Genomic DNA, 14181 nt, shown 5'->3' on the forward strand with positions numbered 1-14181 from the left:
GCAACCGTTTTCAATATATCAAATGTATCTAAGTGCTCGTGAAATGTGTTGTTATCGTTCTACCTTTAATACAGTGCTTAGAAACAATACGTGTAAGGTATCGTCCATTTGCGAGAGATTAAGCTATTGGCATTCTAAATGACAATGCCATTAATTTATCTGTTTTCAAAACTAACACATAAATAAAAAATATTGTCATTTACAATGCCAATAGCTGTAAATTTTACAAAGGCGAAACCGTTGCATTGTAAATGCTTGTTTATAGTTGGAGAGAGCGTTTTTGTAGGCAGTTTTATCGGTAGGACTGAAATGGCGGCGCCACTGCCTTTCCAGGTTCCTACAGTATTGTCTCTGCAATCGTAGTGGTTCCGTAGACCAAGGGGCCGAGGGAAGTTTTCTACTGCTGTAGGAGGTTTTGATGGGAGCTAACTTATTACAAGCTGTGTTTAGGTTGCTCAGAAAGTTGGTGGATGCTAATGCAGGATCCTGCTCAGGATCTTTGCTAGGATCGCCTTGTCCGTTGTCGGGGAGAAGAGCCGACACAATGCCCTGTCGATTGAGGGTCGAGCCCAGTGCAGGCCCTCGCCGCAGGCCCATAAAGGCAGCTCTAAGCTGGTAGTTCGGGTGTCCTGGAGCCCCTCCGCCGCAACTTGCACTTCCTCCCTGCTTCGTGCACGCGAAGTCAGCAGTGCGCTTACTTCACCAGATCTTTACGGGACTACACCGGTATCAGGGCTCAGTGGCATAGGTCGGTGTCGTGTCCTGGATTGACACTGCACACTAGTGGCCTGACTCCAGGAATCACTTCAGGTGCATCTCGGCCGGCTTCCCAGACGCGGGTCTCCTCTGCACCATTTTGGACAGGGTCTTGACGCACATAGAGGATCTTCGGCGGCTCCTCGCTGCCCGTTCAGGTCTTGTGTGACAGGATAGAGCTGCTGTGTGTGGGGGCACCTCAGTAGTATTCGTGGCCTTACAAAATATTTGTTATAAGAGGAGTAGGATAGCTTCGGATTACTGAGGTGTCCCGAGCACACTGAGAGTGCGATCGCCATCTTAGCTTGCCAAGCCACGCCTTTGGCAAATCTTAACACCATCATGGCCACGTCAAAATTGGTATGCAGACCTGTTAGAGATATGTTTGAGAAGGCTAATAGAATTCAAAACAAATGTGAAGCACAAGGGACAAGTGATCCATCACAGTCCAGAATCATTGCACTTGAAGGCATGGCTCATCCGGACTTAGAGTTTGGCAATTTGAATTTGCCAGAAGACTGTAGGGAAATATAAAAAAAGGTAAGGGATCATTTGACAGTCAGAGCTTATAATATGAAATGAAAACGGTTTGTGCTTTGGGCGCATGAGAGAGTTGGATTCGACCTGCATTGAAACACATGAGTTCTTACCTTAGTTGCTGCATTTAACTGAATCTGGTTTGTCGTATGGATCAGTGAAAGTTAATCTAGGAGCAATTTCAAAATTTCTTAGGAGGCCAAATACAATTTCTTTTTATTCACTGAGAATAATTTAAGAATTTATGAGCATTTTCACCTGTACTGAGGGAGGCGCTTGAATGGGAACTAAATATAGTGTTAGCAGGTTTGCTAAAAGCACCATTTGGACCAATCGTCAGAGCAACATGAAAGCATTTGTTTTGAAAGACCGCTTTTTTAATTGGCCATAAAATCTGGAATGAGAATATCAGTATTATAAACATTAAGTTGCAAAGAGCTGTATTTAAAGTTTTCAAAAGTCAGTGTTAAACTTATGACAAAGGCAAAATTTGTCCCGAAAGTACCAGCCTTATTTCAGACAAAAGATAATGTTGCCAGTTTTTTGCAAAGCCTGTAATGACAGCAGAAAGGGTGCTGCGTTCTCTGAACATTTAAAGATGTCTGAAGTTTTACTTATAGGCTTCTAAGGATATAAGACAAACTAATCGGTTTTTTTTTGCATGTGGTCTGGGAAGTAGGGGAGATGCAGGGGTCTAAACAGACGATTGCAAGATGGATTGTGACATGTATTGCTACCGCTCTGACATTGATGAATAGGTCAGTGACAAGAAAAGTTAGGACGTGTTCAACAAGGGCAGGGGCAACTGCTTATTTTGCAGAATTATCATTGGAAGATATTTATTAATCAGCACCATGGAAAACCACACATGTTTTTGGCGAGCATTATTGTGTAGACTTACAAGTGAGCAAGGTATCTATCATAGATTTACCTACAGCCTACCCACCTCCCCTTAAATGAGGCCTCCAAATGAAAGAGTACATTAGTAGGAACTGGTGGTTCAATTTTTTTTTCAGTTGGAGGCATCAGTGGAAGAACAGCTAGGTGTAGAGCACTTTGATTGGCTGGAGTTTGGATCATGAAACGATGAGGATAGGTTAGAAAAGAGGCATATTATTTAATGAAAGAATGATGCTTAAGTATATACTGCTGTCCATAAAGTATATTGGGGTTCCCAGTCGTCTGACTCTGAAGGATTTAAGCATCTGAATCTATGAAAGTTTCCAGTGCTGGAGAACCGGTGTTAAAGAGAAGTAACTTATTTCCTTGTTGAGTTAAGGAGCACTCAACATAAGAGCGAGTGCCCAAAAAAGCTTTTACAATGTCCACAGCAAAATGCAGACCAGTGTGCCATCACTGTAGCTCCCAGAGATGAACCACATCAATTTATGATGGTTGTCCTCCTAAATTTGATTAGCTTAGTTACTGTTCCAAGTCTTGATCCTGGATTGCCCGAAATTCTTTTTGGTATTGTCTAAAATCTTATGTATGTCTGTAACCAAACTCACATCGTGCTCTTTGGCTTGTAATCGGTTCTCAAATAGGATCAGGTTCTCTTCCAGGGGATCCTCATCAATAGTCATAAGCATTAAAATGTTCCCGCCCATGCGCGGGACCCCGGAAACACTATATTATATGTGCCCCACATATATATACTCATATATATATAAATACATATATATATATATATATATATATATATATATATATATATACAAACATTCAATAGAAGCCAAATCACATCAGAGCTGAAATATGCTGTGAAGATTTTCCACCATACATGAATAATATGCATTAGAAACATGAGAAACAACACCAAAGATTGTTTAGAAACTGTTTTAATGCTTAGGCAGCAGTAGAAATTCTTATAACTCACTGAAAGCATAGAAAGGTCCACAGCATTATCCTGTGCTATGATTTCTAAAACAGTCCGGAGCTGAATAGATTGTGGTTAAATGTCGGCCTTATTTTATGTAAAAAATATGCAGTTCAAAAATTTGTTGTAAAAAACGTATACAGAAAAGAGTGCAGTATAAAAGCTATGCACTACATTTTTTTTAATGACCATGACAAAACATTGTAGTAAAAAGGTGCTTTTTCCATAATAAATATTTTTATACTTAGCTAAAATAAATACATACAAATCTTCCCTCCCAATACACAGCTTTACTTTTTTTAATCAATCCTGTTAGCCCAACAGTTTCTGACCAATTTATGGGGTAGCCTCTTGTGCACACATCCTGTTCTGCCCTTCTTCTGCTGTCTCTCCATCCTGCCGGTCGTGTTTTCTTTTTCTCTGCCACATTAGCACCTCTTTTTGCCCTTTAAATTGGTCTACACATTACTCCTGTGTCCTCATAATTCTCTCTTCTTGTGCAGACCCCAACCCCCCTCCTGTTACATCTTTTACTACTTCACCCAGTTTGGTTTTCTTCCCCATTCTACTTAGCGCTTCTTACGGCTGTTTTGGAAGTCCACTGCTTTATTTTTATTGCCATCTGCACTAGTCCTATTTTAGACTTCATCAACCTATTTAACTGGATTGGAGGGGGAACATGGCAGCCGACGGTTAGATAGTCACACAGCTGTCTCGACACCCGGGGAAACTAGTGTGCATACTTGCGTGCAGTGCAGCATTGGTGGGTCTTACCTGGCGACGGAGTGAACTGGAGACTAGGTGGGAGCATGGCAATTCCTTGCCTCCCTCATAGCGGATGTTCGAGGCATGTGGCGATGCGGTTAGGAGTGATCAGGGAGGAACAGCCGCAACCATCGCCGCACAGCACAGAGTCAGAGTGTGGCGGAGGCTGCCACAGGGCTCAGTAGACAGTAGAACTCTGGGAAGGATATCGTATAGAGGAGCCCCAAACAGAGCAACCCTGTCCAAGCAAATATGAGGAGAGAATCAAGTGGGTAATCAGCATATTTTTCAACTAGATGAGAAAACATTTATGTCACCAGCAAAAAGAAACGCGGGAGGACAACAGCAGGAGTGCCAAATACCTCCCCAGTTCTAAGGAAAAAAGTGACCAGCTCAATCACCAACCCTGAGTCTAAGGTAATTTGGTTGGAAGGGATTTCAAAAGGGCAGGGAAATAGATATGCGCTTAGAAATAAACAAATTCTAGAAAATACCGGAATATTAGCCCTAGCTAAAAAGATACCTGTTGCTACTTATACCTCCCCACAGTTTCAAGAAAGTCCACTCGCAGGTCCTAAAACGTCGAAAGGAGCAGGAGAGAGAAAAGAGACTAAACTCTCTGCTTGAGTTAAAATAGGGGCAAACTACTCCCTGGATTGGCGGAATTTGCCAAAGTCAAAATCACCAGTACTTTGGGGGGTACTCAAGAGTCTCCAAATAGATATCAAGTCTTGGTGGATAAAGAAGAAGAGTCCCTACAAGAAAAGAAGTCCCTCCCACCGAGCGTACAGTAGTGGCTATTTACCATATTCCAACAGGTAACGAGATGCATCCAGAGATGGAAAGAATGATAACATCACTTTTTGGTGACATTAAAGAACGATTTGACACATCCGAAAAAAATCAAGGAAGAATTCATGAAATGTGCGAGAGTTTAGAATGTAAACTGAACTCACTAGTGGAAAGAATGGGATACATGGAATCCACCGTAGAGAAATTAAGCAATGAGGTGGAGACCTATAAAAAAAGAAATCTTTTCCTTAAATGTAAGGGAAAAAGACTTAAAAGATAAGATTGAAACTCTTGAAAATAATGCACGACAAAACAATATAAGGATTTTAAATATCACAAAAGGCTTTAAAGGGGACAATATAAAAATAGCAATAATACCCTTATTAAAGGGATTTATACCTAATCTTGATAACAGCAATTTTGAAGAAGATATACAACATATTCATTGTGACCCTTTCCGCAAATCAACAGTTAGGAAAATCCTAATAAATTTCAAAACGAATCTACTGAAGGAAAAAATATTACTGGCGGCTATTAAAGCAGGATCATATAAAAGAGGAGACTGTTTTTTCAAAATCAGATCAGACATCGCCAGAACGACCCCGGAAAGGCAATGGGAGCTGAGAAACCACATGCAAGAGCTGAGATCTTTAGGGGCTACCGTTCCAAATGCGCTTCCCAGCCACTCTCAAGATAATGTGGAACAACAAAATGCATACCATTTAAAGACCCAAGAGAGGTTGAAGTGTTAATCCAAAAGATTAAAGCACACCAGATATCTTTTTCTTTTCTTTTAAACCCCGAAATGGCGAGAGAGCTCAAATACTATAAGGTGCCCGTCTCTAGGTCACCAGGAGATGAATGTGAGGGTTCCCCGGGGATAGTGAGGGGGTACACTTCTCATAGCTAAATATGTATATACTTTGCACAGTGTGGGGAGCATGTGGGTTAAAATAAAAAAAGAGTCTTCATGTAGTACAAATATGCTTGAATCTAATATAGACAAAAAATCGTACCCCCGATCATAAATAAACATTAGGAAATGACCGAAGAATTTAAAAGAAAACGCTGAATATCTTAAGTTGGAATGTCAATGGGCTTAGGTTAGCCAGTAGACAAAGAAAAATTCTGGAGTATTGGGAGCTATCACAGAGCGAAATACTTACAATACAAGAAACACATCTGCTGAAAGATGAATGGAGTAAAATACTAAAAAATCAAAGATGGATAGAACAATATGTCTGTACAGATCAGGAATGTTGCATAAAAGGGGTGGCAGTTCTCTTTAAAAAAATCCATTAAGGTCTGCTTGGGGGACTGTATGTTAGATAAAAAGGGAAGATGGATCATAGTTAAGGTTAAAGTGTATGAAAACTGGTATGCAATTGTATGGTATTATGGCCCATTTATTGACGATACGGGCCCACTTCAGGACTTATATAATGCCCTTTTAGAAATAAATGCCCCATTACAAAGGGGGGTGATTTTAATCTTTTGATTGATCCATCTCTAGATAATTCATCTACCAGGAAGATAGTTAACACCCCAAAAATGAGAACTTTCCTGAAATATATGTTGGCAGATCTAGGCCTAATTGACATCTGGAAGGGAAAAGGATGTAAGAGTAATAGATATACATTTAAAAACAAAAAATACGGGCCCTCCTCAAGGATTGACTTTATTTTAGTAAACAACATTTATTTATTTATTTTAGGAGTTTTATATAGCGCTAGCTGGACCCGGGGGTATCAGAGCACTTCACAACATGTACAGTCAAGTGCAATTATGCAGTACAGATAGTATGATATTCCATGGAGGATCGAGCCGCGTATAGCTCAGATAGGAAAGCGGGCAAGCATGGAGCGGGTAGGGTGTCGATCCTTCTGGACGAGCGTCTAATCAGATTCTATGCTTAACCTGGTCGGGAGACCGAGAGGTTTTCTGGGTCCACGTCAAAGTCCAGCGTCAAGAGACTATAGAAAGATGGAGAACCGTGAAAGGAGCATCCTTGGATCTTATTGTTTCGCTTGAGAGCAGTCTAGGAAGAGGACTTTGAGCAGGTTCTTGAATTTAGGGAATGAGGGGATCGTTCTGATGTGGGGGGGATGGAGTTCCAGATTTTAGGGGTATTACCAGCGAAAGATTTGGCTGCGGTATTTTGCTTGCGAATTTTCAGGGGGATGAGCTATAGAGTGTTGGAGCTCCCGAGGTTCCTGGACTGGTCGGCTCTTTTGAGTTTAGCGGCTAAGTATTCCGGTTTGCCTGTGTGTAGGGCTTTATGCGTGAGGCAAGCTGTTCTAAAGCTGGCTCCAAGATCAATTGGAAGCCATTTAAGTTCCCTGTGTGCAGGAGAGATGTGGTCGAATTTCTTAGTTCCTGTGACCTTTCTTGCTGCAGCATTGAAGGTTGTTTTTAGGGGTGCTAGGTGAGATTTTGCTGTTCCGGTCAGGGCTGTGATCCCATAGTCGATTCTGTAGAGCACCAGTGCTTGCGTGGCTTGTTGGAGATCTTTAGGAGGAAGGAAGGGTTTTATTTTATATAGTAGTTTCAGGTTGAGAAAAGCACTTTTGGCGGATCTCGAAATGTGTTTTTTCAAGTTCAGTTTCGGGTCTAGGGTAAAACCTAGGGATTTTACCGGGTCTGCTGGGGTGAGGCTACCATTGAGGGCATCAATGGCTTTCAGCCATTCTTCAATTTGGGTGTTTTCGTCTCTGTTGGAGATGAGGAGTACTTCCGTTTTCTCTTGGTTGAGTTTCAGGTGATTAATTGTGAGCCAGTGTTGAACCTCCTTGAGCTTGGTATTTAATCTTCGGATGTCGTTGGTGGAGGTGGTTTCCAGATAAAGTTGCGTATCGTCTGCATATAGGTGGAAAGGGTAGAACATAATGTAAAAAATCCATTGGACCATTCAGCTGGAAGCCTAGTACTTGCATGTAACCAACCACGAACACAAGCAAGATGGACTTTAAATCGGGTACTTCAAATAAATGTTATTTTGCTTGAAATCTTAAAAAAAGAGATAAATGAGTTTTCAAATTAATAGGTACACAGCGCCAATGCACATAGTATGGGGCACATACAAAGCTTACATGAGGGGGAGATTAATCAGCCTCTCCATTAATCAATATAGGGAGTAGAAGGCCCAAATCAGGGAACTGGAATACAATATAATTAAATCATCTAAGGAACCAGAGAATCCTCTCAATACACAAACACAGAAACAACAAGCATTTGCAATGCAATTGGTCTTGCAGTTGTGGAGTTTGAGCTATTGGCATTGTAAATGACAATGCCTTTTATTTACATGTTGGTTTTTAAAACATAATTAAAAGGCATGGTCATTTACAATGTCAATAGCTTAAACTCTTGCAAATGCGAGACCTATTGCATTGCAAATGCTTGTTTTTCTTATAGCACCTTTTTCCAGGCTTTTGTTTCGAGGTACTCTAAACAGCAGGTGTTACTATTTCTCAGCCTGTTTGTGCAGGCGCCAGAGGATAAATTATTTGGCAAACCTTCCCTCACCCCTACACCGACCTGAGGACAAATATATATAGGTGACGAAATAAACAGACTAGATAACCCCTTTTATGCTGGGCACAGTTCTGCTAAAATTCATCTGATTACAATACTTTTTCACCTGGTTCACCATTCCCATATTCTGTTAGTTGAAAAAGTAAATCCAAACCTCTGGGCACTCATTCGCTTGGGAAAACCTTGTTTTAAAATCTAAGTGATTTACAAAATGTTTTTCTTTATTACTCCTTTGTAATCTATTTAGCTGAGTTACTTTAATATATAATCACAAGTACTAATTATTGTGGTGGGTTGTTTTCACGAGAGTTTTGCTCCATTTTTTGCGGTCACTTCCAAACTCAAAGTTATATGTTATATGGACTTATATAGCGCACGGCTGCCCCTGCCAAGGGGCGTCCCGGCGCTTACTGTTCGTACCCGGGGGGGCTGCTGCTGATGATGGAAACTGCAGATGACATAACATAACTAACAGAAGAGGTGGGTTTTTATGGCTTTTCTGAAGGACAGAAAATCTTTCAGTCTGCGTATCTGGGCTGGAAGTTCATTCCAGAGCTTTGCTGCTAGGTATCTGAATGAACGACCGCCCATCCACGCTAATTTAATGCGAGGGACAGTGGCCAGGTTCTGTCCCTCCGACCACAATGTCCGTCGGGGTGTATAAGATGAAAGGAGTGGGCACAGCATGGGGGGGAGGCAGATTTCAGGATTTTAAAAGCAAGGCATAAGGCTTTGAAGTGGACCCTCTTTTCTACCGGAAGCCAGTGGATTTTCATAAGGGTATTAGTTACTGACTTGTGGCGGGGGAAGCCCGTCAGAGCTCTTGCGGCGGCATTTTGGACTCGCTGCATTCTAGATTTCTCTGCTACGTTAGTCCCTAGCATCAGGGAGCTAGCGTAGTCCAGCCGTGCGAGAATGGCTGACTGTACTACCAGTTGGCGAGTTTGGTGGTCAAAATATTTTAGGATAGACCTTGGGTTTCGTAGAATCCCGAAGCAGGTGACTGCCACTTTTTTCGTGTGATGGGTGAAATTCAAAGCAGAGTCCACACATACTCCTAAGTTTTTTACAACATTTTTGGGCACGGGTGGTTGTCCCAGTGTCTCAGACCACCAGTTGTTCCCCCAAGCCGTTATATCTTTGCCAACCAGCAAGATCTCCGTCTTGCCGGCGTTGAGTTGGAGATAGTTTGATGTCATCCAGCAAGTAATGTCGGCGAGAGTCTGTTTAAAATTCCGCGCATTCAGGCCGCTCTCGTCTTTCAGTGCCACCACCAACTGGGTATTGTCGGCGTAGGACACTAGTGACAGCCCGTGTTTCCTGGCTACCTCTGCCAGAGGTTGAACGTAAACATTAAACAAGGTGGGGCTGAGGGCAGACCACTGGGGCACTCCCTGTTCAATGGGGCATTCTTTGGAGAGGTACGGCGGGATGGAGACCCTAAAGGATCTACCTGACAGAAAAGCTTTGAAGCAGCTGAGGGCTTGACCTGATACCCCTGCTTCCTCCAGCCTGAACATCAGCACCTCATGTGAAACCGTGTCAAAGGCAGCACTGAGATCTAAAAGGATCAGTGCTGCCGTTCCTCCTGAGTCTAGTATAGTCCAAAGGTGTTCTATCACACTCAGGAGGGCTGTTTCGGTGCTGTGCCCGGCCCGGAAGCCATGTTGGGACCTGTCTAGAATGGAGTTAGACACCAGAAAATTGGTCAAGGTGGAATTAACATGGGCTTCCGCCACTTTGGCTGGCCAAGGAAGTAGTGATATGGGCCTGACATTGTCGGGTAGGTAGGGTCTAGCTTAGGTTTCTTTATGATGGGGGAGACCCATGCTTGCTTCGAACTGGCGGGAATATTGTCCGTAAGGAAGGACAGGTTTATAATGTCTCTAGGGGGGGCCTAGTACTGTTTTGTCTGCTTCTCTGAATTGTTCAGGTTTAAGGGGGTCTGCAGGTGAGCCTGACTTAATTTTATTACACAGTGTCAGAAAGTTTTCTTGGCTGAGTGCCGGGATGGTGGAAAGTTTGGGCCTATTCGGGTCAGCTGTGGGAATGAGTTGTGGAGTGGCCGGAAAGGCGTTATAGATTTTCTGGATTTTGTCCAAGAAAAAGAAGCCACGTTATCGCATAGTGCGGGGGAGGTGTTGCTGCTCAGCTTCCTGATGGAAAAGCTAATCGTGCAGAACGCTACTGTAGGCATTACTGAAAGACACCCAGGTCATATCAATCTTCTTCTGATCCGGTTTCATAGCCAGGAAGGAAGCCAACCTGTGGCAAACCCCACCTGCTGAAACACTGCTGCCAATGATGCGAGTCAAGATATTGTAAAGCCTGGACCTGATCAGCTGCTAGACCCTGTTCAAGCACATCTGTCTGAATGTTAACTTTCACCATTTCATTCTTACAACACCCACACTGTCAGAGGAAATCTCTATTTCTGTGCTGTGAATTTAAAGCACCACTTTCCACTATCTAAGCTATTTTGGTTCAATGTCTGCAGCATAATAGTTCAAACGTACACGCTAACCATCTCCCACTATTTCCAGTTTTTGCAATAAAAGGTTTTGAGTAAAGGGCGTGGCGGTCAAGCTTAAAACATGTTGCTCAATTGACCTTCTGCTTATGTGTTAGTTCAAATGAATGTCACTGGATATACGTGCAACTCTTATTGTTAAGCTGTTGTTTGTTGGCATCTTTAAAAGCAACGTTTTACGTAGTGTTGCATAGCGAAGAGTGGTCTTTTAAGTGCTGCAAATAAATTCCGAAATGCGAAGTTGCTCCATTCATTTCCACCAGGCGGATGGAAGGTGATCAGGCTTGCTAGGATTCAAACCTGCAGCCACTGCATGTCTTAGGGCCAGCGTTCAAGTCACTGAGCTTTCCTGATGGCGAAACACTATGACAATATGCAACAACAAAAAACACAAACAGAAAAAAATCTAAATGGAATATCGTTCTTATTTTTGTGTTCTATTTCTCAATCGGAAGTAGACCGCTATCGGTGCACTTCCCAATGTAATGAAATAGTTTAGGTCCAGTTGGTTCTCAGCCTTGCCAGGTGTAGATTTATTGAATCAACTCCTGGAGGAACAACATTTTATAAATCTAGGTAGCTAAACAAAAGTTGTTCATCTGACTATTTTTCTATTGAGTGGCGGACAATTAATTCTGCAGGGACCGTACTAATTCAAACAATTTGTGGGACCTATTAAACTAGGCTGGGAAAGAAGTCGTTAACAACCAGGAGTTAAATGCAAACGGAAACTAATGCCAAGAGGCCCAGTCTGAGTTACACAGACAAAAACATTTATCGTCTTTAAACTTCATTTACCTTCAGAAACTAAACAGAGATGTAAAACACAGCTCAGACTAGCACATACAATGCAGTATTTTACAGACTGGGTTCTTTCTCTCCGCCTGCCTAAACTCTGTGGCAACCGGTCTGGGGTAATCCATGGTAAACCAAGATTTTAAAAAAGTACCGTAAAAACAACCATCTTGTCGCACAAATCCATTGCAGATCTTGCGAATTCTGTCTATCGACGCCCACTGGATTAGCTTGACACAAAGGGCATTCTGCACACCGGTTGTGTGTTTTCAATACTGGGGCGAGACCTGCCGGTGCCTGTCTCAACCACCCGGCTCATTTCTTCCTCTGAACGCCTTTTATCAGATCTTGGGCACTTGATAAAAAGGAAGGTCTCCTACTACCATATAACAAGAAAGGGAACTTGGCCAACAAGAAGAGAGCGAAAAAGGTGCTGATAACAGAGGGCAGGACGGCGTGGTAACGGCGACAGTGATGGGTTCGCATTTAGGTTCAGAGAGAGAAAAGAGTAAAGAAAGGGAGGACATCCGAGGACAAGATTGGACCAAGAGCACATCGGACATGGATACGGCATCCAACAAGCAGAGAGACGAAGATGACAGTGTAGCGCCTTTTGGAGAAAAGATGTAAGGAAAAAGGCATGCGCGCATTGTGCTGAAACGCCGGGAGGAGGGAGGGAAAGCGAAAGCGCGCCATGCGCGCGTTGCTGAAACAAGACACACACGTGCACATCTCCTGTTCCTACGCATGCACATCTCCTGTCCCTACAAGTGCACATCTCCTGTCCCCCTTCCGAACAAAAATCAATAATAGATCTCGCCAAGTGAGAAGCAAATGTGTAGCATCGCTTGACGAGACCTAAAAACAAGATGCTTGACAGGAGGCAAAGTATAGATTATCGAGTTTTTTGGAGGAAGAAATTAAAAAGAAGTGGGAAGCAAGCAAACTTTCTCATTACAAATATTAGGGAGGCTGCAGGAAGTTGCTGGTGGGAAAACTTAAGTAGAAATAAACAAGAATAATATTTCAGAAATTTTAGACGTTAAAACAGGCCGGTTTTATAAAGAGGATAAAGAAATAAAGGAGGTGTTTCCTCTGTTCTTCGAAGATCTATACAAAGAAGAAACTTTTGCAACAGAATAGCAGATACAAAGAAACTTTAAGGAAATAAATTCTATTTGTTTGAACCCCACATCACAGAATCTCAAATGTGCAAAGATTAGCTTAGAGGAAGCGTTATTAGAATTGGGAAGACGAAAATGGAGAAAGGCGCAGGCCCAGATCACCTCCCAAATGAGCTATATAAAGCTCTTAAAAAAGAACCAGCCCCATGACTTATAGAACTTATAAATGGTATCTTCTTAGAAGGGGAGGAATTACCGCACTCATGATAAGAGGCAACGATAAGCCTCATATTAAAACCGAATAAGAACCCTAAACTCTGTGCGTCATACAGACCAATTTCTCTTTTAAATTCAGACTACAAAATATATACCCAGATTTTGACAATACGTTTAGAGAAGGTGATCGACCAATTAATACATATAGACCAAAGGGGTTTTATGAAGGGGAGACAATTCCATGATTTAACCCAGGAGTTGATTGGTACAATAGATTTAGCAACACACAATATTATGCCCCTGACAATCCTTACTTTTGATGCTGCTAAAGCTTTCGATCAGGTTAGCTGGCCTTTCCTACAGCAGCTAATAAAGAATCATGATCTGGGGAGGATTTCCTAGGAGCAGTTTCAAGGATATATAAAAGCCTGACAGCGAGAGTCTTAGTAAATAAGAACCCTACAGACCAGACACAAATCTAACAAGGGACACTCCAGGGATGTCCGCTCCCCCCTTTACTTTTTTGACATATATATCGAACCCCTGGCAGAGAAAATTAGAGCAAACTCCAATATTATTCCTTTCAAATATAAATATAAAAGCTTTGTAGGAGAAATATCTATGGGGGAATTGCTAGTCTTGACCTGATAGTTACTTTTGAGCCTTACAGTTTAACGTTTTTAGATCCCTACTTCTGGAAAATGCAAATTATAATCAATTTTTGAAAGTGCTGACAGAGGAAGAAAATATGGCAAACTTCTTCCTATATAAACGTGGCCATCCCAAATACTACAAAAAAGTGAGACTAAATGTTTTTAAAGCTGCAAGTACTATATGGTACCAGTCACACGTTTACTGAAGATACCCTACCCGTGTGCTTCTGCCCCAGTTTCAGACTCTCCGGGGACTCCTCTATGTCTTAAAGACAAATTGGCTATTCCACTAAAGCAAGCCAGAATCAATAAATGAGATCAACATTTGCAATACAACGGAGTAGTCTAGTAGGAGGTACTGGAAAGGGTCACAGATGGACACCTATCTAAATTCAAGTACTATCAATTGCTGATTTGGGTGAACAGCTTGAAGAAAACAAGAGAATATAATGTAGACTCCGAAAAAGAACACCAATTAAGACACCTTCAGAAAAAGGAGGTTGCAAAATGGTACTGTGTAATGATTGAGGCAGGAGTAGAACCCTGCGGGAAGGGATCTGGAAGAGGGACCATCCAAATTCGAAGCTAGAAGATATATGGCAA

The 14181-nt window shown here is 42.1% G+C and overlaps 1 protein-coding gene across 3 annotated transcripts in view; it reads left to right on the forward strand.

Annotated features, from left to right (window-relative positions):
• FBXO15 (F-box protein 15) overlaps positions 1-14181 on the forward strand; it is a 242384-nt gene that overhangs the window by 177001 nt on the left and 51202 nt on the right. The window lies entirely within an intron of this gene.

Source organism: Lissotriton vulgaris, chromosome 4_1 (genome assembly GCF_964263255.1).
Source record: "Lissotriton vulgaris chromosome 4_1, aLisVul1.2, whole genome shotgun sequence".
NCBI classification, from domain to species: domain Eukaryota; kingdom Metazoa; phylum Chordata; class Amphibia; order Caudata; family Salamandridae; genus Lissotriton; species Lissotriton vulgaris.